Raw genomic sequence first — 26,394 nt, 5'->3', positions numbered from 1 at the left:
ACCATAGGAATAGCAAAGATAGTGCAATGCATCTTCCAGTTCCTGGTTCTATCCCTAAATATAATGCACAACCAAGCACCTGGGGCCCAGATGAAGCTATATTGAAGGATATTGGTTGCTCTTTCATGCAGAAGGCCTCAATAATGAAATGCCAAGCAAAAATGTTGAGATGGATGCCTGAACCATCACATGCCGGTAAAAGTTCATGGCACTGGTGTCATCTAATTATACAAGTGGAAAATTGTGGCTTTGGTGCGCAGTTCAAAGCTATCCAGCGAGGATTGTTGTCATATGATCAACTTTTTCTACCCTCTTCTTGTCAAGCTCAAAAAGAGGATCTATAGTGATCAGCACACTTGAGAGCATTTTTGCCTTTAAGACTAAAGCCAAATATTCTTAGTGTTCCTGATGGACACATCAAAGTCATGAGGTGATTAGCATGGGCCGACGTCAGCGCTATAATGTTCCAGAGGCAGCTACAAGCATACATTACACTGGGACTAAAATCAGCACTGAAGGCATAAATCTCATTTACAGGCTCACTTCGCCCTCATTCACAGACATGCAGGGAGACCGTATTTTATGTTGGGGGTGCCATTAGGGTGGTGAAATTGCTTGTTTGACACTGGGTTTCAGCAGATTTATCTGATTGCCTATACATGATAAGCAAAAATGCTAAACCAATCACTTTAACAAATACAATAAATAAACTTTAGTAAATTTGCTAGTAAATTTCACAAATGATTACAAAGATAGGGCAAGTAACACATTTAATGAAATATGACATTTGTAAAGCATATAATCTTTGTTTTATTTACAACTTTGAAAAACATTTCTCAGATTTGAAATAAAATGTGCAATATTTTTTCTGTTTTATATTTTTCATACATTTTCTATACTCCAATAATCTTTGTTTTAGTTACAACTTTGAAAAATATTTTTTAAAATATGCAATATTTTAATTATCTCTCTCTCTATATATATAGGTAACTTGAGTGTGTGTATATATATATATACACACACACACACTCAAATGCTTAAATGAACACTCAAATGCCTGTTTCTATTGAGAACATACAGAACAAGAGTCTTGAATCTTCTGGAATCATCATGGTTAATAAATGTAATGTCAGTGTAATGTTAATAACTGTCATAATTGCTAGGTAGTAACTGATTACATGTAATCCGGATTACATAAAAAAAATTAATTAGATGATCATATTACGTTTTAAAATACTCATATTCACACACTTCCTTCACACCTTACTTCCTTTAGGAAACTTTGATGTTATGTAATATTCAATGCACTTCATGTTGTTGATAACAAAGAATAAAATATATTTTCTTTCTCTTTGTATTTTTATATAGTACAATGTTATCCTATTCAATTCAATCTGATAAAAATAAGGTAAAAACTAAAGTGATCTAAAATTAATAAAAAAAGTAGTCAGATTATATTTCCTAAAATGTGTAATGTAATGGATCACAACTATTTTTGTCATGTAATTTGGAATCAGTAGTGGACTACAATTTATAAGTAATCTACCTATTCTATATTAGCTCAATATACTGCTGCATAATGCCATTTTCTTTTCTTTTGCTATAATAAAATTAATAGTTCACAGGTTTGCATGTTTCTTTATTGTAGATTGCCTTGTCTGAAATCCCCTTTTAATTCTAGAATGGAGTGAAAGCTATTAGTATTTATTCCATTCATTCTCAAATATATGAGCTCAAATGAGCTTTATAAGCAGGAATACTGAGAAGCGAAAGTATTGTACTCCACAGGCCAAAGGAATACAGATTAGGGAATTAAGTGCTCCGGTCCAAAGCTCTGAGTCAGCAGTCTGTGCCGTAACCCTGGAATGAGAACTGCTCATTTATTTCTTCACATAAATAATGAAAGAAAAGGCTTTCCCCCTGCAGAATAAATAGTTTAGTGGCACATGTGCAGTTAGACGCCACCTTTCTTGTTCGTTTTAATTCCATTACAGCCGTCGTCGGGAGAAGGACATGCCGTATGAGTTTAATTGGAAGTGAGCTGAGTGATGGGAGATATGCTGTACCTTTAGCATTTCCCAAACACCTGCCGCCTCATTACAACTGCACTGCAGGAGAATCAATCACCAAATAAGCCAGGTACACCTCGGAGAGAGAGAGAGAGAGAGAGAGAGAGAGAGAGAGAGAGAGAGAGAGAGAGAGAGAGAGAGAGAGAGAGAGAGAGAGAGAGAGAGAGAGAGAGAGAGAGAGAGAAGCTATACAAATCTATGAAAATATTAAGTCGAACACATAGTTCCACCTCTAAAATCTGATTGAAGGAGCCATGTTGTAATATAAACGTGTGACTGAGCATCAATTGAACTATATATTTTTAAAAAGTGATGTGTGCAGCTCTTTGGATTTGAGCTTCCTCTCATTGCACTTTAATAAGTAAGGGATCATTTATCGATAATATAAACATAACATAATAAAAATCCATTCATTATCACAAAATAAATCCCAACCTCGACCTGAAGCAGAAAGACCTTGTAATACCCTTAGTTGAAATATAGATTTTTCAATCAATCAATCCATCCATCCATCCATCCATGGATGTTTTGGGCGTATCCCATGATTCTTTTGTTTTTTTACAAATGAAATAGTCATTCCGGTTTGGAATAATGACAGAAATTGCATTTTTGGATGAACAATCCCTTTAACCACGGTAAAATCAGTGTAAAAACAAATAAAACCACTTCAGAAATGGACTCTATATATTTGCATTTAAATAGTTTAAGAATATATAATTGTAAATAAGAGTAAATTTAGTCATTTCAGAAGCTCATTAGAGGTATAAGAAGTGTTTTTTTGCATTATCCCCTTTAATAGTATTTTGAATTCGATTTTATTTTTATATTTTTAGTTTAGTTTAGGTATTAGTAATTTTTATTACTTTTTTTAATTGTTTTTAAAGGCAGCATTTCTATTTCTAGCATTTCTATATTTTTGTCTACATTTAAGTTTTCCATCTAATATTAATATTTTATTTCATTTCAGCTTTGTTTCAGTTACTGATATTATTATTTTTTGCAGTTTTAGTAGATATACCGTACCTTGAGTAAAGGTGTACAACATTTTTGTTCTTCTTTCATCAGTCTCAGGGAAAATATTATTTTGAGAGAGATCTGATGACTGAAACTGTCAGGGAGCCGTCAAGCCCTCCTGGTCTATTGTAAATGAGAGAGCTCCTCTCTTAAATTAGGCACACGGAGAGGAAGCGTCCTTCTGTCAGCAGAGGCGACTAGACGTTTGAATGTCCTCCTGAGGGACTTCAGCCCCATTAGGGCTCAGATTGATATTGTTTGAGATGGCAGGAAATCTTTAAGTTTGCGTTCATGCTCAGGTCTGTGCTCAAGGCTGACTTGGCAGAGGAAAACCAGAGAGGGTAAAAATCCATCGATAAGGAGGTCCATGGATCATCTAAAGGGGACATTTTGGGCTTGGGAAAATCGCCAATTCTCTGACAGCTGGTCAATATCTACAGTGGGGAAGCATTCAGTCAAGTATAGGGAATTTTGACCATGTAGTTTATGAACCTTTGTTCTGTGTAACTGACAGCCAACAGAACTGGGCACCAAAGCTCATTAAAGGTTAATCTGGTTAGAGCAAATGAAAGAGCAGAACTGCTCCTTTGAGAAACAGTCGAACACCTGCTTGCCTTTTGTTACCACCATGTTTGCACTGCTAACCTTTAAATAATATATATCCTAAATTTAGCATAATGGTGACACATATTACAACATCACAACAACAGAACCTGTCGGTTTGTCTCTTTTCATATCTTTTGAGCTGTTTCTAGAAGGTATGCATGATGAAATATGTCTGTCTGTCTATCTATCTATCTATCTATCTATCTATATTGAAGTTTGAGGTCAATTTTTTTTTAAAGAAATTAATACTTTTACTCAGCAAGGATGCTTTAAATTAATCAAAAGTGACAGTAAAGACATTTATATATTAAAATGCTACAAAAGATTTGCATTTCAAATAAATGCTGTTCTTTGATACTTTCTATTCATCAAAGAATCCAGAAAATATGATCACAGTTTCCACAAAATATGAAGCAAACAACTGTTTTCAACATTGATAATAATCAGAAATGTTTCTCGAGCAGCAAATCAGCATATTAGAAAGATTTCTGAAGGATCATGTGACACTGAACACTGGAGTATTGATGCTGGAAATTCAGCTTTGGTCACAGGAATATATGGCATTTTAAACTATATTCAAGAAAACAGTTATTTTAAATTGTAATAATAATTCACAATATTACTGTTTTTACTGTATTTTTGATCAAATAAATGCAACAGTGGTAAGCATAAGAGACTTCTTTCAAAAACATAAAAAAAATATTGCTGACCCCAATTTGTTAACGGTAGCGTAATAATCTAAGTCAGAACAATGATAGTGTTGCTTGTATGAAGCATTAGTGCAAGTAAAAGTCATCTTATAGTCAGTTTCAATGCTGTACAAACTCAAAACACTTGTCTTCCTTGAGAGTTACCTGAGCAAAACCTGGAAATCAGGTTAAAAACAAAGATGGTGCTGCTGCAATCCTTAAAAAGAAAGGCTGATGCATTGCCGTAATTAGGCCAATCCTTTGGCAATGATACACACACACTTCCTCTGTTCCCCCTTCTCTCTTCAGGTGTATGTGCGTCCAAATGAGCTGATAGATTTAGACTGATGCCAGACGAATGAGGTCAGGCAGCGTGAGGCCGCTGGATCGGGCACGTTATCTTCAACAAACACATGTCTTTCAGTCCAATTACACTCCTGCTGCAAATGGAGCATCTGACTCCATACACACATCCACCACATCGCTCTGTCACTCACACAATCTCCAACGGTTTCTTTTCAGAGTTCAGGCCAATGCCCACACGTACAGACACACACACAAATCCAGGCAGGAAATCATTAGCTTCCAAACAGGTGATGTTTTTTATGTTTTGTACTGGAATGGTATGCCTGGTGTCGCCTAGATAGTGGCTAAAGTTTTACTAATTGGTTTTCCACAGCAAATCGTAGTATTTTTGTCTTGTTTGTCTGTAAAAGTATTTAATCTTGACTTGTTTTCAGAGAATGTATGCGTGATGTCCCAAAATAACTGTAAAATGACCTAATTGACTATTCATGTTGCAAAGCATCATGGGTATGTTCTGTTTTGTTCTCACTGTCTTGCAGAAGAAGTGTGCAGAATTTTCTTTTCATTTTATTTTTATTTTTATTTTGTTTTTCCAGTGTCAATCAGCTTTGCGATTTTTAAAGTGTAACAAAATTCAGTGAGGTTTAAGTTTCAAGGTAAGCAACAGAGGGATTTGGTCTTAAAAGTTTAATGACAAAGCATAAATATTGCATCTTTTGTAGTAATTTTGACTAATTATTCCTTTTTTACGTTATATATAAAATGTCCACCATATTGTAGACCTGATTGAGGAGTCGTTTGCACGACACCGTTTCCAACTAAAAACGGAAAACTTTTTATGCGTTTTGGTCGTTCATTTGGGGGTCTAAAAACGCAAAATTTTGAAAATGGGTTTCAAAGTGCACGTTTTTGAAAACGATACCGTTGTCATCTCCGTGCAAACCACAAAAACGTGAATTTGTGAAAATGGTGACGTCATGCGCATGTGTATTGCGTGTTCAGTCTATAGGCGCTTAGTGTTTTTTTACAAAGTGATATCGCCAACTACTGGCCTGCCAGCAGAATACAGTGTTTTTAGTCGTTTCCACGGGATCATTTTGCCAATGGTGTCGCCCTGTACACGAAAGAAACGCAAAGGAAAAACGTTTACATTTTTAGTACATGATTGCAGTGAAAACATTCATTTAGTGGGTTCTTCTACTATGAACCATTCCATAAAATGTTTTTAAAATAAATTAAATAGATTTGGGTTACACTTTATTTTACGGTGTCATTGTTATAGTGCAATTATATATTTAAGTACTGAGTAATATTATTTAAGTGCATGTAGCCTAGGGTAGGATTTAGGTTTGGTTTAGGGTTAGTTGCATGTAATTATGCATAATTAACTGTTAATACTATGTTAGGTAGGCTACATGTAACATACAAGGACACTGTAAAATAAAGTGTTACCTATATTTGATATAGATGAAACACTAAATGTATATTTTGCATTTTTTGCAAGTGTGAGGTTTGTGCTTAAAATAAGAGAAAACTATTTGCCACAAGGGTAAGAAAAACAACAATTCAATCTTTTTACAGTGTTGTTTCTTAAGAATTCATTTTGGTTTAAGAATGTTTGGATAAATATACTAAGAAAATGATTGCCACTTAATGGCTGAAGTATTTGTAGTAAGTAAGTTGCCACTTTTTACAGTGAGAAATGCAGGCGTTTATGTTCAAGTTTAGACATAAAAGTATCATAAAAATTTGTTTAGAAGGCTTTTTACCCAGAGCTGAATCTTTTTTTTTTTTTTTTTTAAACAACTCAGTTGAGGTCGCTTTTGTTTGTGTGAGATATCAGTTCTGTAAATGAAAGATAATGGTTTCTTCTGGCCTTTGGTGCTCTTTATAACAATACTGACAGCAAACTGTTGCCCTCTCTCGCTATCTAAATCTCATTTACGAAGCTTCACTCCGTCCACATGTTTACCAGCAGAAATATTGCTGTTGAAGACGTGGCCGCCCATCAGCTCCGCTTCATCTTAACAGTCTCACAAACTCTCTGCTTGTGATCAGACAGAATTCAGGCTTGCGGAAAGTTTTCACGCCGCTGGTTTTCTCTCTCCTCACTTGTCTCTTTTTATTCTCCGTCCTGCCTGCAGTTCTCGGCTCCCTCCTCGCTGTCTTTTTCGGTCTCTTATTAGTTCGCCTTCTGTCTTTTTCTACATCAACTTTTCATGATGCGACTCCTCTGAGGTTCGGCCCAGCGCATGCTCCTTCTGAGGCCCATGCAGAATTGATGTGCATCCGTCTCCAGCCCCGGCCTTTGATGTATCCGTCCGTTCTCAGCCCTGGACTCAAAGGCACTTGAAAACGTGTTGTGTTATTGATTCCTGGCCGTGATTCATCATCAGATGTGTTAAAATTCACAAGAAGAAAATTTCGTTATACATCACTCAGAGAATTGATCCTTTGAATTTTCACAGAAACTAAACTTCTCTGCATCCTAGAAACGAAGAGAAGAGAATAAAGAAGTTCTGAGACGCACAGTTGGTGGACAAAATTCAGAAATGAATAATTGGCTAGTGTGGATTTGAATTGAATTGGCTATACACCCACAGGATGTTGAAATGCAGTGTCAGGAAGAGGAATTTACTGAATTGCAATTCTTCTATTTTATATTTCATCAGTCTAAAACAAATGAGTATAAATGAGTATTTATGTCTTATTTTCCAGTTAAAGGGGCTGTATGTAAAAAATCAGAAACCCTTGTTATTAGCGACACCGGTGGCCGTTAAATGAACTGCAGCCAGCAACTTATTACTTATATACACACATGCTGACACAATCAGCAGTTAAGAAAGCATCTAATCATAACTATATGGATGTTTGCACCAGCTCTGCAATTTCTCTGCATCATGTGAACAGATGAGGTATGGGCTAATTAAAATGACTAAGTTATGATCGTTTGATTATTAGAATATAAGTCTGCCTATCTGAGACTGTAATTTGAATAAATCCCTTTTCTTTGCACGACACCTCTGACATTGCAGCACAGAATGACTCCTTCGGCATTATCCTGAATACTGTAAGCATTCGTTTCATGTGTCATTCAAAGACGAAGAGAGGCTCTCGGGAGCGCACGTAAACATCACATCCTTTTGATTTTCCCGGAAAAAACGTCCTGAGTCCTTCACATGAAAATCAGTCTCACTACAGTCAGGCATTCATAGACAACCTAGGAAGTCAGTTCTTTGAATTTATTTGTGAAATGTACTAGCGATTTCGGAGTGAAAATTGTTTCAATGTAAATCCTACGCCACTTTTTTCAGTGAAAGCACTACAGTAGGCTATACTTACAGTAATATGTGAATTTTCTTTTAGTTGCCTTGCATCCGCATTCTAAATTTGAATTATAATTCAGCTTTCTCTTTGCAGCCTCAATTCAAATGCAAAGCCTTCTGAATGACACACCATCCTGTTTTGCAACTATCCTTATTGTCAATTACCTGAAATCAAGTGCGTGATGTGCATTCAGCCCGTACCAGCGACAGGAAGTGGGCGGATTTTGCGAGAGGATTCCACCAGAGAGGATTTTGTAAGAAATGATTGTCACTTTCATCTCATCTGACTGTGTCTGTTCTCCTGGAAAACTCTGGTTTGTTTGATTCTGGCAGTTCCAAGTGCTTTGTGACCTTGAAATACTCCATTGTGTATAAGCTGAAAATAAAGAGAGAGAGTGCAGACAGAGCAAAAAGCTATGCGGGCAACAATGTACCATCAATTAAATGAGGGTTTTGTTTATCTGAAGCAACACATCTATTTGCGCGTTGTGGCGGTGCCCTAAAAAGCAATGAAAATCTAATTTGTTTCTTATATTGTAAGCGCACTAAACCTGATGCTAACACAGTTTCCTAACCTAGTGTAATTCAACAAGTTTGTAGTGTAATTTGTCTGTCCTTAATGATTTTAACATATTTGGACCAATGAGATTCCTGCAGAATGCAACACAATTACATTATATATTCAAAGAGGCCATATTAGGCCCTTAATACAGTCTTCTTGATTTAGTTTTTAGGTTTACTAGAATATGTTTTCATGCTTGAATGTTCAAATCACATATTTTAACACCTCTTTTCCCAGTCTGTCAATAACTGTCGGTTTAGTTCCTGTCTCTGAAGCTCCTCCTTCAGCTCTGATTGGTCGGCTGGACAGTGTGTTGTGATTGGTCAACCAATTTGAGTGTGTTTGGGAAATGTCCCACCTCTTACCATAACCGTGAGTTTCAACACACTACTAACTCAACTTGGCCTCGTCCCTGTTTTGTGTATGCCTTGGAATTATTTAAATGAGGAATATTGTGACGTGTTCGTTCCTGGAATTAAACTCAACTACAAACGAGGCGTTTCAGGGAACTCCCTTTGGAGTGACTTTGTAACTTTGCAGACCTTTTTCATGCTCAAACAGCAACATTACACACTAAAGAAAGTTGAAAATGAAAAAAAAAATAGCATAATAGGATAACTTTCATTTAATTACACTTAATTTAAAAAAAATATTGTAGAAAAAAAAATATCATTCAAAATCCTCTGGAAAGTTGTCAACTCTTTGTTTTACCATACCAATGTTTTTCTACAATTTGACTTCATGTTAGAGCTTTATTAAATTTGCAAAAGCGAGGACGAGCAAGCGCACACAGTGTCGTTTCAAGGTTGCAACACAGAGCATAATCTTATGAACAACCTCGCACGCTCGCATTGTGTCTTAACATTCAACATCATGCCTTCAAGATCTGGCCTGTTTTTTAATGAGGTCTCGGTAGATACTGGAAATGAGGAATTGAGTTCTTCAGAACTCCTCTCTATGGTCGGCTGAACTCGCTGAGGCTTGAAGAGCTCGTCGTATTTAAAGTCCCCTCAAAACAGAGAGGATTTAGAAAGCTGAAGTGTCATGGATGTGTTGTTCCCCGAGAGTCATATTACAAACCACAGGGGTGCCATCCGAAGAACATTATGGCATAATATGAAGATATGATACACACTTTAGTAATGCCATTTCAGATTAGGCGTAACTGTGAGGATGGGTTTGAAGGGGGAATATAATGGAAAAGCGGATTTTCTGGAATAAAAGAGTTTGATGTACTATGTAATGGGCTTTCGAACCGAGCGCCACGAGATGGCGCAAGATGGGGTCCCATTTGAGATAGAGTTTCTTTTTTTTTCTATCAAATTTTTTAGGGCGTCAGAGTTAATGAGTGAGTTTAGAGATTAATTAATAATTCTTAACATGCTATTTAATGAAACTAAAGCCTTATTGGGATGCTATTAGTTTGAAATGGGCGAAGTGGGATAATGCAATAATTAATAGAGCTTCTCCATGATTTTAATCCTGTTCAGATCATCCATGTCAGTCATTTTTCCAGGAATAGCCTGCACATTCCCATGCCGTTAAGAATGTACTATAAAGTAGCCTGGGAAAATACCCACAGGAATTTATTGTTAAAAAAGCCTGTGAATCATCTCTCAGTGGCCCATGTCCAGTGTCCTAATCTATGCGCATATATCCTGCCATAATTAATAAAACAGACTGTTGACGGGCCCCATTGACTTCCATAGTAGAAAAAAAAATACTATGGAAGTGAATGGCTTTTGATTACCAGCATTATTTAAATGCTGTGTTCAACAGAAGAAGAAAAAAGTAAAAAGTAAAGTAAATAATGGCAGAAGCTTCTTTTTTTCTTTGTGAACTATCCCTTTAAAAATTGTATATCAATAATTGGTTATCCAATTAAAAAAATCCAGGCTTTAGTTGCACACCCAATAACAGTCTAATTTAAACAAAAATAATAATAAGTGTAATGTTAGGCTTTGTATGTTAAGCCTAACCCAAAACCACTGATCATCCATATTGACTAATTAATCATCAGATCATCCCCTGACCACAGGCTCTGTGTTCATGTCTATGCAAACCCATAAATCAATTAATTCCTGTTAGGCCATCCGCTTGGTTTAACGGCTGCGTTACGGCACCAAACAAACGTGAAGAAAACCATTTTCCATAATTAGCAGTAAGCTGCTTAGCAGAGTAAAACTGAAGGCTTTTAAATTCCATCTGCCACATTCAATGCGCCTTCACAACACTGGGTCAATTTTGAGATCAATTTGCATATGCATGTTCCCCATTGTTTGCATTTCAATATGATTTGATGATGCGTTACATTTGCTGGTGTTTCAGATTCATTTTGACAGTCGGTGAATGGCAAGAGCTAATAAATAATTAATCAATTCAGCCGTGCTGAGAGCGTGGCATCACTCCAAAGTTTTAAAAGAGAAAGATAAAACCATTAAGAGCTCACGCAGGGGTTGGAGAGAACACAAGTATATGTTCACTAAGCCATCAGAAGTTATTTATCAGCAAAACCCATTTAGGTGTCGAGGCCGAAACTCGAGACGTAGCTCAAATACAGTGTGTGTGTGTGTGTGTGTGTGTTAATACGTTTCAGTGTCTGCAAACACACGAGAATGCTGGCTATCTTAAGTCTCCATGGAATCAAAAATGAAATAAAATGATTTATCCGTGCACATCATTATTGTTTTTTAAATTGATGAGCTTTTGTTATCTTTAATCAAAATAATTTCCCCTCCCTCTTGCATCTTCTCTTCTCTGATGATGTGTTTACTGGCGTGAGGGCGGGGCAACCTGTCACTCACATGAGATCGACCAATTGCAAACCACAACCATCCAATCAATTCCCCATGGACAAAATCAAGCCCCGCCCTACATTTGTTCTTGTTCGAGAAGCCGTTTCACTCAAGGAACGAAAGACTATCACAACTTCTGTTTCATGCCAACTTAAATAATTTTCTGTGTTTGCGATTCTGCGAATGCCTATGTGTGCCAGAATCAAGCTTAACATTCGAATACCTACAATTCCTAACACGACCACATTGCTTTAAAACAGCAAATCTACGAGGGCTTTTATTGTATTTTACATTTCACTTTCTTATCTTTATTGAGTGAACATAATCATTGTGACACGCTGCCTCGCTCTTCCTTCGGGTCGGTCGAGGGTCGTCCTGAGCTTATGAGCGCAGGAAATGGGAATCTAAATTAATTCACATTCGCTCTAAGCCGAATCTTCAAAGCTGAAATGAGTTCCCATTCGTGGTGAATCTATCAATATGTAAATCAGAAAACGCAGCGCTGATCAGTCCAAAAGAGGTCCAGATAGGAAGCTGACGCTCCGAGATGAAGGTGTCTTTAGTATCGTCTTCCAGGTTTCAGTGCTTCATTTATGCAGGACGGTGATATGAGAAAGTTCCAGACTGTTTCATATCTCACACTTAATCAGGGAGAGTGAAACGCTTTATGCCAGCAAGCGTAACGGAGCGCCATATGAGCGTGACACGCTGAATATTTCATGTGGAATTTTCCAAACACTCCCGGAGTGTTTTCTTCACTTTGCTGGCTGTGAAGGGAATTACTAGATGCAATTCCCATTACCACAAAACAAACACAGGCAATAAACAAGGCTGTACTTTGATTGTCAAAGCACAGTTCTGTCATTGCATTAAATAACAGTAGTTGTTGTGTTATCTAACGGGTATTGTGTATAATCACTCTTGAATGAAAGGACATTGGCCAACCATGTTATTTAGGCGGACTGGATCAATGACATCGACTCTATTATACAATTAAGAACTAAACTCAAAGCTAGATCCAAGTGTTTAAAGGGATAGTTCACCCAAAATATATACAAAACATATACACAAAATATATTTTGAAGAATGTTGAAAGCAAACAGTTGACAGGCCCAGTTGACGGTTCGCAAAGACCCGCCCCCCTTAGTTACTGTCACCTGATCACCTGTCAATCAAGCTCCCTGCGAAGGGTCAATTGACTTCTAGAGTGTTTTTTCCTATGGCAGACTAGTCAATGGGGTCCATCAACTGTTTGGTTAACCTTCTTCAAAATATATTCCTTTGTGTTCAACAAAAGAAAGAAATTCATACAGGTTAGGAAAAACTTGAGGGCGAGTAAATGATGATGACAGAATTTGGGTGAACTATCCCTAGGGATGGTTCGGAGTAAAAATAAACCTATAGGGTCCTTTGCACCATGACCTCGAGCCAAACACCCCCCTCAAGGTTGGTGGTACCAGTTTGCAACAATTATTAGTTAACGCTAAGTTGTCAACACTTCGGAAAAAATAACAATTTGTCGCTTTCTGCCAGGAGTTTACGTGCTTTTCCCAAATCACTGAAGTGACGTCGACGTCCGGGTTAGCGGTAGCATGAGCCGTCAGGTAAGTGTTATTTAAATAAACTCCTGATGTACTTACAAAATTTCCAATGCCTCGTTTTATGACTACAGAACCTATTTGTACTACTGTATTAGTTTGGTACCATTCCGGGCATTATTAGTGGGGTAATTTACGAGATACAACCTTAGATCCATTAGCGCCTGCACTAAGCCATTCGGCTGATATCTCTATATAAGTTATTACATTATTAATAACTTTAATAATGTTCGACCAAGGGAAAAAGGCTTCTCGGGGGGTGTCTGGCTCGATGTCATGGTGCAAAGGACCCTGGTTGATTTTACTCCGAACCATCCCTTTAACTCCCATTCAAATGGCGCAACAAAAAAGCAGTAAGTATGTTATTAATAATCCATATGCTCACAATCTTCTTTCAATGTCAGGTGCATTGGCAGTGCATGTTTAAGAAATATCACCCATGCAAAACTGCTATACTGAATAATAGAAATGTGATTAGCCAATATTATATATATATATATACATACAAATTTGCTGCATGTTTTATTATTGTATTCATATAATATTCACTTCATTATAATGTGTTGCCAGTCGCAGATTCTTTTTTTTTTGAGAATAATATTTTCTATTGTTTCCAGTCTGCTGCTTTTGATTAAACCTAACTGATGCCTTTTAGTTTAATAAACAAATTATTACGGTTGAAATAACATTTAAGCTGTTTCCACACTGTCTGTACACGACAGAGCATCCGATAACCAATGAACACTAATGAGTGAAAGATTGGCGAACGTGACACTATAGCATTCAGACTAAGTCCAAAACAGTCTGGCCTTGAGTTCAGTCTGAAGTCCCTGTGAATAAAACTATTCTGTGCATAATTAATGTTAAATGCTCCATATGCAGTAGCTTCAATTCAGTTCTCCTAGAAAATACGGCACTACATTTTCCTCAGGGGTCAAAGGTCATTACTTTAGGGGCTATTAAGGGTCAAAGGTAATGATAATTACACTCACCAATCTGTATTCAGCCACGGAATAATTATGATGTTCAGTCATCGCAGCAATTGCTTAATGAATACTTTGAATCGCTCACACACGGCTAGAGATGTAATTTATATTTTCAAAAATCTCAGCTCTGAGACAGAAAATTGCCGTCTGAAGGGTGTGATGTGTTTGTTTCTTTATTTATTTATTTATTATTGGAAGTGTGGACAGAAATGTAAATGTCATAATATAAATTGTAAAAGGTGAAAAAGCCTAAATAACGAGACGCCGTGGGACTAAATCCTTTCTTGTTTCCTTTCTTCTTCTTTACCTGGAGAGACAGATCACGTCTGTCTACTTGTGAAGTTATTATCCGTACGCTTTCATGGTATTGGCTCGACACAAGCCACAGTGTTACTTTGCCCAATAATATTTCCCACAATGCACTGCTCAAATGTATTATTGAGGCTGCATCTGCCATGTGCTACTTTTATCCCTAGTGACCCTTCAGAGTTTGAGAGGCACTTAAATTCATAAAATCTTCAAGTGTGGACTGAAACCGACAGACTTGTGAGAAAAACAACTTTTTCCGATATTGGTTGTCTATGCAGGGAATTTATTTGTTTCCATAAAGGTATGGGATCATCTACAATCTCTCTCGTCACATATTTATATTGGATTTGATCTGAATATGATCCACAAGCGTCTGGACTTCACATTGAGGGCTTTAAGTGTGGTGTCATTTCTTTCAAATCTATTCGATCAATTGATCAAAACACAACCACACTGAGGATTAATGATAGTGAATAAATGAAATATAGATTAAATGATAACTGTATGTGAACCAGAAACCTATGAACACTTTCAGAAAGAGGAAACGGAATGAATGTGGACGAGAATTGACTTTCCGAGGCTTAGGGCATTGATTAAATGAAATCCCGGTCTGATTATGGCAGAATGGGATTACATGGATGAAAAGCCAGGAAAAGGAAATGCTGGTTGCTCACACTGCAAATGTCTGGAATCACAAGCTCATACGGTGATGGACTTTTCACAGCTGTACTGATGGACTATTCAAGCACTAAACAACAAGAGGATGAGTGGATAACAGTAATTAAATATCAGAACTTTCTCATTTCTCACTTTCTCTTGAATACCGGTAATAACTTTTCGTCCTTTTCCTAATCATGCAACCAGTATTCACACTACCGTTCAAAAGTTTGGGGTCAGTACGATTTTTTGTTTTGAAAGAAATGAATACAGTTACTTTTAAGGCTTTTACATTGTTACAAATTCTTATATTTCAAATAAATAAAAATTCTTACTCACCAAAGAATCCTGAAAAAAAAGTATAGTGGTTTTTACAACAACATTAAGCAGCACAACGGTTTTCAACATTGATAAGAAATGTTTCTTGAGCCGCAAATCTGATTTCAGATCATGTGACACCGAAGGATGGAGGAGTAACGGATGAACTTGAAAGTTCTAAGTTATGAACAAAGTTCTTAAAGTAGAATGTTCACAAAATGCCATTTATATGGAATGTTTTTCTGAAACGTTTTTGTTGGACGTTCGTCTAACGTTTTTCAACTTGTTTCAGAACAATCAAAAGAAAGTAACATTCCCATAATATTTGCAAAATAATAAAACAGAATGTTCGTATAACCAAGAAAAAAAAAGGTTTTAAAACATTTAAACATTTAACTGGACGGTTGGAAAGTTCAGGGAACATTCAGAAATAACGTTTTATGAGAATGTTAGCAAAACGTTCTTTCATTAACACACTTAAAATCTTTTTTTTTTGGACATGCAATAAACATTCCATCATGACATCGACACAAATGATTCTTCAAATAATTGCATAAAATGATATAATTATTATAATATGATAGCCTATCCTCAACATAACACAAGCTTCACTCTTCACCACAATGTTAACTCCCAAAACTCACAGGATAAAAACACTAAAACACGGTAAACACTAAAAAGTCTCCCTCTTTTCTACTTTTACTCAAAACACACTTAATTTCAACATGTATTCTCCTCACAAAACATTCTGGAGGGAAAAATCCCTTGCTTGAATGAACAAACATGATTCATGTTGTCTCTACACAAATCTCTAGACAAAATACAATTTGAAAGGACTTTGTGGGGGAAAAACCCAACAAAGAATTGTGTCCCATTAGTTCATTTTAAGTAACTTGCAGGTGGCATAAATGTATTTTTGAGTAAGCGTTGGCAGAAAACAACATATTTGTGGGACAGCAGGGCACTGTGTACACAAATGGATCCGACAGGACATGCGGACAGCAGCGGTAAACATCCGCTGTGGCCTGGATTTACTGTACTAATGTCAGATGGAGGAAAAACACCCCGATGCGCTCTGGAGCGGCAGCCCTGATTCGCATGGATTCTGTGGATTTATGTCGTCTCCGCCTTTTGTCCATGACAACTCCCATTATTTTAGGATCACTAACCGAGACGTAGTCAAATCCCAGTGATTCTAAACAAATTGGCCTGGATCAGCCACATTATTTTAGAATGGCTCATCCCTGCCGTACGATTCCCGCGGGATGAGTCGGATTACATCCGCCCTCCTTTCTGCTCTCCGTTTGCTACTTGTTGTAATTTGTTGTGGTAAAATGTCTCAAACTATGATCATCAAATGCGAATTAAGGAAAATCTAATTCCCTATCATCAATCACACACATCATTTCAGCAGAAGACCTGTCATGATGGAGCTCAACAGGAAACACACACTTTTCCAACAGCATGGGTTTCAGAAGTAGGCTTAATTTCTCATTCATTTTCTACATGAACATTTCGGAAAATTCTGCGGTAAACAATCCTAACCCTTGAACCAAATCAGAGATGAAATTGCGCAACATGTGATTTGAATATTCAAAACGCAGAAAGACAATAGCCCTACTTCTTATTAAGTGAACGAGCAGACGTGCGTGAATGATTGAATATGTCAGTTTTTTGTGGTCATAATGTAAAGTAATTTCTAATAAGAAAACACGAATTCTGTATTTTATTTATTAGGTGGCTAGCAAACATTGGATTAATTTACCAAAGAAATGTAAATTACCTGATAGCGTTCCCATTCATCTCAATGGCTGCATACGAAATCCCATATATATAGTGTGAGTAGATGAAAAACAGTATGTGACAAAGGTATGTCTGAATTCACAATAGGCTACTCATAAAAGAGAAGGCAAAAAGTACCCGGATGACCTACTACTTTCTTTGAATTTTAATTCATTATAACTCTGCTTTAAATTTGAATTGCAATAAACTATGAACAAAGCAGAATGGCTGTTCTGTGGTCCCCACTTTTTTTTTTTTTAATGGTCCACCAACTGAACATCGTTGGGAATTGCTGAACTATATGAAACTAAGCAATGGGTTTTAGCACAGGCTCCATTTCACCCATTCATGCCGCTTTAATTACTGAACATTATCAGTTCTAATACTGCTCCTGTACAGCATAAAAATGCATGAGACGTTACCGGCACGGGCAGAAAAATGAGAATCATTCTGCTCACGTTACCTTTCAGCTATTACCAATTATTTCCCCCTGAATAAACACTGTGTCAGAAGAGGAGCCGCAAGGTGCATTTTCCTACAAATTAGTCAGGAAAGGATCTGTCCCCCTCCACACCAGTGACAGTATAATCGATATTCCTCACTTATTTTAATGTCTAAACCACAGCTACGGACACGAAGAGTCAGTTTGGTATTCAGCGTTTGGTCTTTTGTAACCGCTCAGAGTTGCAGTTCTGTAAGTTTTGAATGTGTCGAGAGAAATACCAATGATATATATTGGCAGATAGTGCAGATGAGTTTAGAAGTCATGGGCTGCGTCTTAACAACCGCTAAAAAACTATGTTCTATGTTATGAATGTGTAGTATGAATGCCGCCATGTTGTCATTATCATGTGACCTACCAGCCATTCGGGGACATTTTGCCAAATCTTATGAGTACTGTGAATTCAGACATACTTCTTTTGACACACACTGTTTTTCGCATATATGCGATTTTAGACGCAGCCATTCATTCATCCCTGACAGGGCCGTTTCTAGGCAAACTAGGCGGTTGCCTATAGCGCCATCAGTTGAAGGGGTGCCAATGAGGGGACAGGCGATCTAGGGCTCCAAAATGGCCATAACCGGCCCTGATCCAATCCAGGTCCTAGACGTCTGTGTGTTGAAGCTTTGTAAGAAGGTGTCGACTGTTGACTGACTGCGGTAAACCTAGAGAGGGAACAGTAAAAGAGATCTGAGGGCCTTTTTAGTGAACTAAAAGCGAACTTTGGAAAGCACAATCCATCCCAATGCATTACTCAAGCTGTTTGTGGGGGTGTGTGTGATGTATTATTAGTGATGTGGTATTTATCTAGACGCCCTATATTGTTGTTTATAGCTACAGTCTAATGCAGAATTGATCACATGGGCTAGTGGTTACAAACGCCCCCTAAAAAAAACCTAACCCAAGTCACCCCACAGCATACTTTTTGTACTACTTCAAACAGTGCTTTTGCCTTTCTACGTGCACAGCAATCAATGCAGATGATAACATTCAGAATTTCATAGAGACTACGAAACTACTCAAAAAAAAACCTAGCAACTGCCATAGCTGCACAATAACATCCACTCAGAACAGAACACCCTATAGAGTGCAACAGTCGGGTTCCAGACGTACAAAACTCCATTCATTTTCTCCATAGGGACATTTTAATGATAACTGTTGTAAACCTTTAAAGACAGACCTGCTGTGACCTACAGTATGAGGTTGTTAATCCATGGTATTTGCTTCTGCTTAAGCCGTCAGCCTGCATTATTTCATCTTATGTTTGAAATAATCGTATTTTACAACAGAATTCCTTTAGAAAAACTACATTACCTTTGATGCTGTACAGAAAAGCAGAGTCTTAAACCTATGTAAGAGTTTTTTAGTTTGTGAAGCACTTTGGGCAACGTGAGTTGTATTAAACTGTGCTATATAAATAAATAAACAAACATAAAACGCAACACGCTCCAAAATAGCTCTTTAGCTCCTCCCACTCCCATGAAGCACTGCGAATTATATAATCGAGTCGATCTCCCTACGCTCTCAAAACACTAAAATGTTCGTATATCTATGCAGATTTTACAATTAACTTAAAGGGGTCATGACATGAGAAACCAAATTTGCCTTGATCTTTTGGTATATAAGAGGTCTTTGTACCCTTAAAACGTCCTGCAAGTTTCATAGCTTAAGACGTCCTCCCCATTATAAACGAATCATTTATTTAATCAAGCTCTAAATACAGCTCGTTCTGGATCCATGGTAAGAATTGACGTCACGGTGCGAAGTGACGTACCAGCGTTTGCATATAGACCGCCTCCAGCAGAAGACAACTACGCTTAAAGGCCATCTTGCAGGTTTTTTTTTTTTCAAAATTAATATATAACCTTGTATGAAAATACCATATGAAAAGTAAATGCAGGATTTAAAATCGTTTTGCAAGACATAAGGGCACAAATTTAGTAGAAAACGTGACCGTTTCCTTGACCGCATTGAAAAACCGTTTTTTTTCACCATCGCGTCATATTACGTCACATGAGGCAGTCGTTTGCCGCCGGGCTCTGCGTTGTGCGTTCGCTCAGTGCAGAGTAGGTTGGTATTCAGTTGGAGCGGTCGTGATTCAGTGTGTTTTCGGTGGTTATTGTATTTCAATTAATCATCGTCGTGGTCAGAGGTGTAGTGGTAAAAAAAGAGGTGGGTAAACTATAAATTCTGGTGAACCACGACGTGGTCACCCGGTAAGGTGGGCCACTGCCTACCGCTGTATGTGTATCCTGATGACATCGCTATAGGCTATCATTTGATGGTACTACCAAGGGTATCACTGGTTGTTCCCTCATCATAGGTCACACAATTACTATTCAATTCATACATTAATCTAAATTCTTGTTAAAAAGACTCAAGAAGGAATAATATGGTTGAAATCTATAAAGTTGACTAAATTACAAAACAGAGAGAACAAAAATATTTTTAACCCGTAATTACAAAACAAAAAGAACTGTAGGCTAGGCTACACCAAATGCTGCGCAAAAAAATTAATATTGACGAATTTTTGTTTATTAGGCTACTTGTTGCCCCTTAATTAAACATTTAAAATATTCACAAATTAATATAGATTTTGTTGTTGTTGATTTATTTTTCTGAGACAAAATTAGAACCTGGAAATGATATTATTCCCGCAGTAGCCTACTGAATGAGAAGAGCCATATGTCTCTGGAACCACAGCCTACAGAAAGGTGATTTATAGGTGATTTAATAATAAATGTGTCTGAAAAAATAACGAGGCATTTTAATTGTTCATTAATAAACTATTGTTTTCTAAATCACTGTCGGTTAAAAACATATCTCCATCTCCGCTGTTAAGCGGGTGCGCTTTTAGAGAGAAATGCACCTTTCATACGGATTACATAATCAGAAGGTATTAGCTTTCGATTCGAATTTGTTCGTTTTGAAGTGGACATTTCAAGCCTACATATTTAGTTTCAGTTCTCGCGCTCCAGTTCACGGAGATCATGAAAGCGCGCCTGATTGTTTTATTTTATTTGACAAAAGCACAACGCTTTCTTGTTATTCCGAGTTTACACAAATAAAAGTAGTTGCGAATAATGTAGGCTATTATTATTTTCTGTATGACCAGAAATGATAGAGTATTTTAAATTGTTTCACTGTTGATTAGTGTTCGCGCCCGTGCCATGCAGTGCGCGCTCACACTCCGCTCCACTCTCGGATACGCGTCAAAATCTTGTGTTTATTTAATCTCGGCGACATGGAGTTATATGATGACGGCGATATGTGCACACTGTCCCGGCTCTTCATCGGGGCGCCCGGTCCGCCGTCAGATTGTGTTTCGGCCGCGGGCGGGAAACATGACGGTCACGGATCCGTCAGAGATCACTTTTGTAGCTACTTCTGTTTTACAAAATGCATAGGCTACATGTAGCCTACCTGTCTTAATGTGCCTTGTCTTAATTTAATTAACATATCCTACATAAACTTGTAATGTAATGCATTTATGTGTTTGTTATTAGTCTGCAGCCGACACTTATTATAGCCTAAATATAATATATTAAGTTAATTTCCAATCTGTACTCCGAATTTTAATGTTTGTGTTGGCTGTTTCTAAATATAAAGTTTTTATAGGCTACAGTAAGACAGTTGTGATTGTGATTATTTTTGTATTCATTGTCACCAAATGGGGCCATTCAAAGCCTTTATAAAGTCCTTCTTCCTCTGGAAACTGTCTCCTAATGGCTGACATACACAACACATGCAGGTAAGGGTCTAAATAATAGCTTTACTTTTGCCTGATACATGATAATAATCTGTACAATATTGTGATCTGAGCATAGTGTTATACATATCGTCGGCTAACGTGAATAAATCTATAAGCTAACACTGTTGGTGGTGCTTATGAGGTGATGGGACGGGTTAGTATGAGGCGCTGGGGGGGGGGGGGGGGGGGCTGGTGTACAGTATATGTAATCACAGTATACTCACTACAAAAAACTAGACTACACCACTGGGTCCATCATACGAGTAAACATTTAGGCTAGAATTTCCTCAGCGTCCGATCTGTCATTGCGATCCATTGCTTTCCTATAGGGATCTTCGCCGTGACGTCACGACGCGCTCTGGTTGGCAGAAGAACAGTAATGACCGCTTAAAGCGCAGCGCAAACACAGAAGAAAATGGTTGTATCGTGCTTTGTGATCGGCTGTGTTAACAGGTTCGATAAGAGTAATAACGCCAAGAGCTTCTACCGCGTACCTAAACAGCCTGAATCAAGAAAGAAAGCTTTGAATTTCTGCAATTAGGCGTCTATACCCAGCGGGAAACAATGGGAGCCAGCGGACCACGATCGCGTCTGCTACCTACATTTTGCGTTAAAAATTAAAACTCATTTTGTAAATAAATGTTACTAGTAGGTTCTATCTCATTGATGGGTTAATTAATCAATGAATAACTGTACAAAATACCGCGGAAGACGTGTCAAAGTGTTTGTTTACATAACTTTTTGTGCATGCTGTGACTGAGCAATGGAAGTATAATAACACTGACATACCCTTATAAATTAATGGCAAATTATTGTATTTTTATTCATACATTTTACGTATATGTTAACCAATGTTATATATCAGAGGTAAGATAATTTTGAATATAGCCCATGGATAAATTACACCTGTATTTTTACTCTAGTTGTAACATATTTACCAGTTATCCTTAGTTACAACAAGTAATATTCGTAATTATTACTTAATTTATAGGCATCTAAAGATTTGTACGCCTTCATCGACTCTCTGGTAAACATAGATGGCGTGTCGATGAGATACAGATAGATGTCGCCGAATGTCAAATCTGGCCATGTGTCCGGGCTTTTGCTCCAATTCTCACTCAGGTGATATTGATCAGGCAGAGAACATGAACCCTGCTTATATAAAAGCTTAACCTTATATCTCTTTTTTGGTTATTCGGACAAATAATTAGCATATGCTGACAAAACACAGGTAGACTGCTGCGAGTCTGCGACATGTTTTGGTTCTTTCTGCCAACCAGTTCGCGACCACGCCCATATCGTGACGTCACATTTGACTCCGGCGAACATCCCTATTGTTTACTTTGACCGCTCTGCCTCATGTTACGTCACTTCCGGTTTGGCGGTTTTCAAACGCGGAAGGAAAATTTTCTCACAAAAACGACTCCAGAAGCCTAAATAGCGTTTTATAAGTATATGTTCATATTTAAATATAGTTCCTACATTATTTTTCTATACATTGGCTCACTGGGTACTCTAACCTGCAACATAGCCTTTAAAGCGCAAGGCAACTACGCTCATTTCGTATCGTTGTCGCCCCGCGCGCTGCGCGCCTCACAAGTGTTCAGTCAAAGGACAGCGAGTGTGGGTCTCTGTACAGGGAAATGACGATGCCACGCAGATGTGCTGTTCCTGGCTGTGGACAAACAACATCTTTGAATACGCTGCGAAAGATCCAGTCGTCAGGGGAAAATGGATGCACTTTATTTTTTGCGGACGTCCCAGTCACGGCAGTGTTAGTTTAAGCGTTTGTTCTATACTTGAAGAATGACTGTTTTGAGAACAAATCCCAAAATGATGCTGGCTTTGCTGGCAATGGGCTATTTGACTATTCTGGGCTCAACAACGACGACGCAAACTGTAAGTAATGTATTTAAAACTTTAAACTACTTTTTAAATACGCTGAATCCGCAAAGTTCTGGCTGGGGGCGTTAATAATTGATGCATATAGGCACCAGTGTTGCCAGATTGGAAATGTCCAAGTATCGTACCAAAAGCTCAAAATTATCGTATTTTGAAGAAAATTATCGTACACGAGGAAAACATGCGCAGAATTCTCCAACGGGGGGGGGGGGGGGGGGGGGGGGGGGGGGGGGGGGGGGTGTCTGAATAATTCGCTTGGTTGGGTCCTTACCATAGACTGTAAAAAAAATAGGTCCTTACATGCGCTTCGTGAGGCACACACGCACACTAGCACACGCACGCAAGGTCTCTCGCTCCCTTTCTCTGCTGTGCGCGCGCTACACATGCGCGCTCTTGCTTGCTCGATCTAGATTTCGGGAGATTTTTTAACTAATTTGCGGGCAATTCTGAAATTATCGTACATTATGGGATTTTTTTCATTATTGATCGTACATCGTACAGAGGTCAAAATTATCGTACAAATACGATAATTATCGTACGTCTGGCAACACTATTAGGCACTGACGTTAGCCAATCATAACAGTGGGCGTTAACACTGAACTCTTAAAGGGGAAACACCCCCAAAACAGACTGTTTGAATCAGAGGATGAGAAACAGTGTGGGAAAAGGTCATAAATCACTACATTTTAAAAGTTTTTTGTAAAAAAACTATAGTAATACTATAATTGCACCTAAGGGAACATAATAATAAAATAAAAAAACCCATGTCATGACCCCTTTAATATGTATTGTTTTTATACATATAATCAACATTTGTAAATGAGTATTTTTTTTATTTCGATTATGCTGTTCACAATGCTTCTTTATGACAGTGTAGTTCTTTCCCTCACTAAAACCGTTACGTCTTTTTGTTAAAATTTTCAAATACGTACTTTTTTTCTTCAAATCAAAGTTTGTGGTGTTGCGATTCCCCTCGTAGCTGGTTGGCTTGGTTCATGGCTTATAACTCTTTAACAAAGACTTTCTTTTTTATTTCTATGGGACAAATGAATGGAAACAATACTTCCCGAGCCAAAGCCGATGAAAAAGTGGGCGGGAACTGTTGCACTCCATTAAGAACCACTCAGAATACTCCAGCAACCGACCTAGCAACACATTAACCATTCACATCACACAAGTTTCTCAAGGCAATGACCCCCTTTTTCTTTTCAGAAAATGTTCAAATCTAGTAGTTTTATATAAGAGTTTGTCTTCATAAATATTTCAACTCGCATATTTTTGAAAATTCCTGTGGCTTTGATCAACAATTTAATATCATCAAAGTCATAAAATGATTATTAAATTACAGCACACTCCAGGCGTCCTAAAAGTTTCATTGGCTCAGTCTCACCTACTCTCCCTCTCCACCATTATTCATAGTTAGGTGTTCATTTAGGTCTTATGTAAAGGGTTGCGGTGAGACTCTGGAGGTTCTGTGTTATTCCAAAGCATTAACCCCAAAGCTTTAGCAGGATTATGCAGAAGTATAATAAGAATTAGCATTTCATACGACTTTTTCATTGAGCATTACAATAATCACTGGTACAAACCACATTCTGAAATATTAACACAATTATATTGCATTATTAAAAGCCAAGACTTGTACAACATAAGCAATGAGAGTTAAAATGATGACGACGATTTCCTTCAGTCATAAATGGCCATTTAAAAGTTCAAAGTTCTCAACGAACAATTTCGCCACCTAATTTCAAATCGGCACGCTTACAAATTGATTATTTTAACATCAAGAGGAACTCTCCCTCATATAAAACTACGGTACTTAATGAACAGATTCTTATTTGCCCGCTGGGTGTCTTCTGACATACTCTGAAAGAGTGCTCATTATTGACTCATTAATGAACATCTTAATTAAGTACATCATTCACGGCACTGCCATTCAAACGTGTGCTTGTCTGTTGTGAGAACGCCTAAATCTTCGTTTAACTTCTATTTAAATGAAGGCATTGCATGATGAACATTTATACATCTCAATGAAGTGGTAATTGGCTGTTTGTGTCTCAGAAAATGTTCCCGCTCCAACTAATCACAGACACACATAAGAATGGCTCTGCGTAGCAAATTTGTATTCTATTGTTTTTCTCTGAATACTGTTAAACACTGACTTTTTTTATATATATATTGGATTTATGTCTGTTGTATCAACTAATCTTAACCACTTCTGGCCATTTTTACAGAGTTTTAGAGAACTATCTCCCAGATGTTTCATAAAGACATTTAATTATGACAGGGTACATATCAATAAAATTTGTATAAATCACATAATGTCATCTTCATACTGAATTAACTATCCCATTAGCTAAATCAGAATAAAAGTGTCAATTAAAAATTACACACCTGTAATCACCAACAGGTGATTTTTTTCTTAGGAAAAAGTGAGTCTTGTCTATGCAAAATCACCACCATGATGCTAAGGTGTTGTGTGTGTGTGTGTGTGTGTGTGTGTGTGTGTGTGTGTGTGTGTGTGTGTGTGTGTGTGTGTGTGTGTGTGTGTGTGTGTGTGTGTGTGTGTGTGTGTGTGTGTGTGTGTGTGTGTGTGTGTGATTGCCAGGGAGAAGATCTGCACGATTAATCGTTAAAAGATTGCAATCTCGATTCAAATTCCCACACGATTTCATTCCTAAATAATAATAATAATAATAATAATGGGTTCGATGACAACGATTCGCCTGTGTGTTAAAACCTTTGACAGTTTGACTTTGACTACACAAACAGTCTTTTCAACCACACAGTGTCGCTATTTATGTTACAAATATTAAAATTATCACATAAGAAATGGGTTAAAAAAATTATAGTTCGGATATAAACACTGATGTCTACGGAAGCAATCAAAATAGAGCAAATCAACTTTTGAAAGTAACTTGAAGCTTTAAATAATGATCTTCAATTACATTGTTACACCAGTAGGTGGCGACAAGTGACTTCCATTTATTTGTACATTGAATCATTCATTCAAGTAACAAAACAAGTTTAGTCTTCATGAGTGAGTCATTGAATCGTTCACTCGACTGATTTAAAAAAAGAATCAATTCAAAATTAATTAAACATTTTTAAATAGACTGCAGCAATTAACATTTTATCAGAACCTAGTAAATCAGGCCTATATGTTATTTTTTTTTAAATGTCTGTACAAAATCGTGGGAGAATCACGATCTCTGTGATTCT

At 37.4% G+C, this 26,394-nt stretch overlaps 1 long non-coding RNA gene across 1 annotated transcript in view; it reads right to left on the bottom strand.

Annotated features, from left to right (window-relative positions):
- Positions 1-2,247: 2,247 nt before the first annotated feature.
- The window catches only part of LOC306992368, a 31,119-nt gene continuing 6,972 nt past the window's right edge, over positions 2,248-26,394 (bottom strand). The window contains exons 3-5 of the long non-coding RNA XR_013796272.1: positions 17,019-18,184; positions 8,176-8,386; positions 2,248-7,172 (exon numbers count right to left, since the gene is read on the bottom strand). This is a non-coding gene — a long non-coding RNA (uncharacterized lncRNA). The remainder of the gene's footprint in view (positions 7,173-8,175; positions 8,387-17,018; positions 18,185-26,394) is intronic.

The sequence above is a fragment of the Phoxinus phoxinus genome (genome assembly GCF_949152265.1).
Source record: "Phoxinus phoxinus genome assembly, chromosome: 24".
NCBI lineage: Eukaryota > Metazoa > Chordata > Actinopteri > Cypriniformes > Leuciscidae > Phoxinus > Phoxinus phoxinus.
This window is presented reverse-complemented; position numbering and strand designations above follow the sequence as displayed.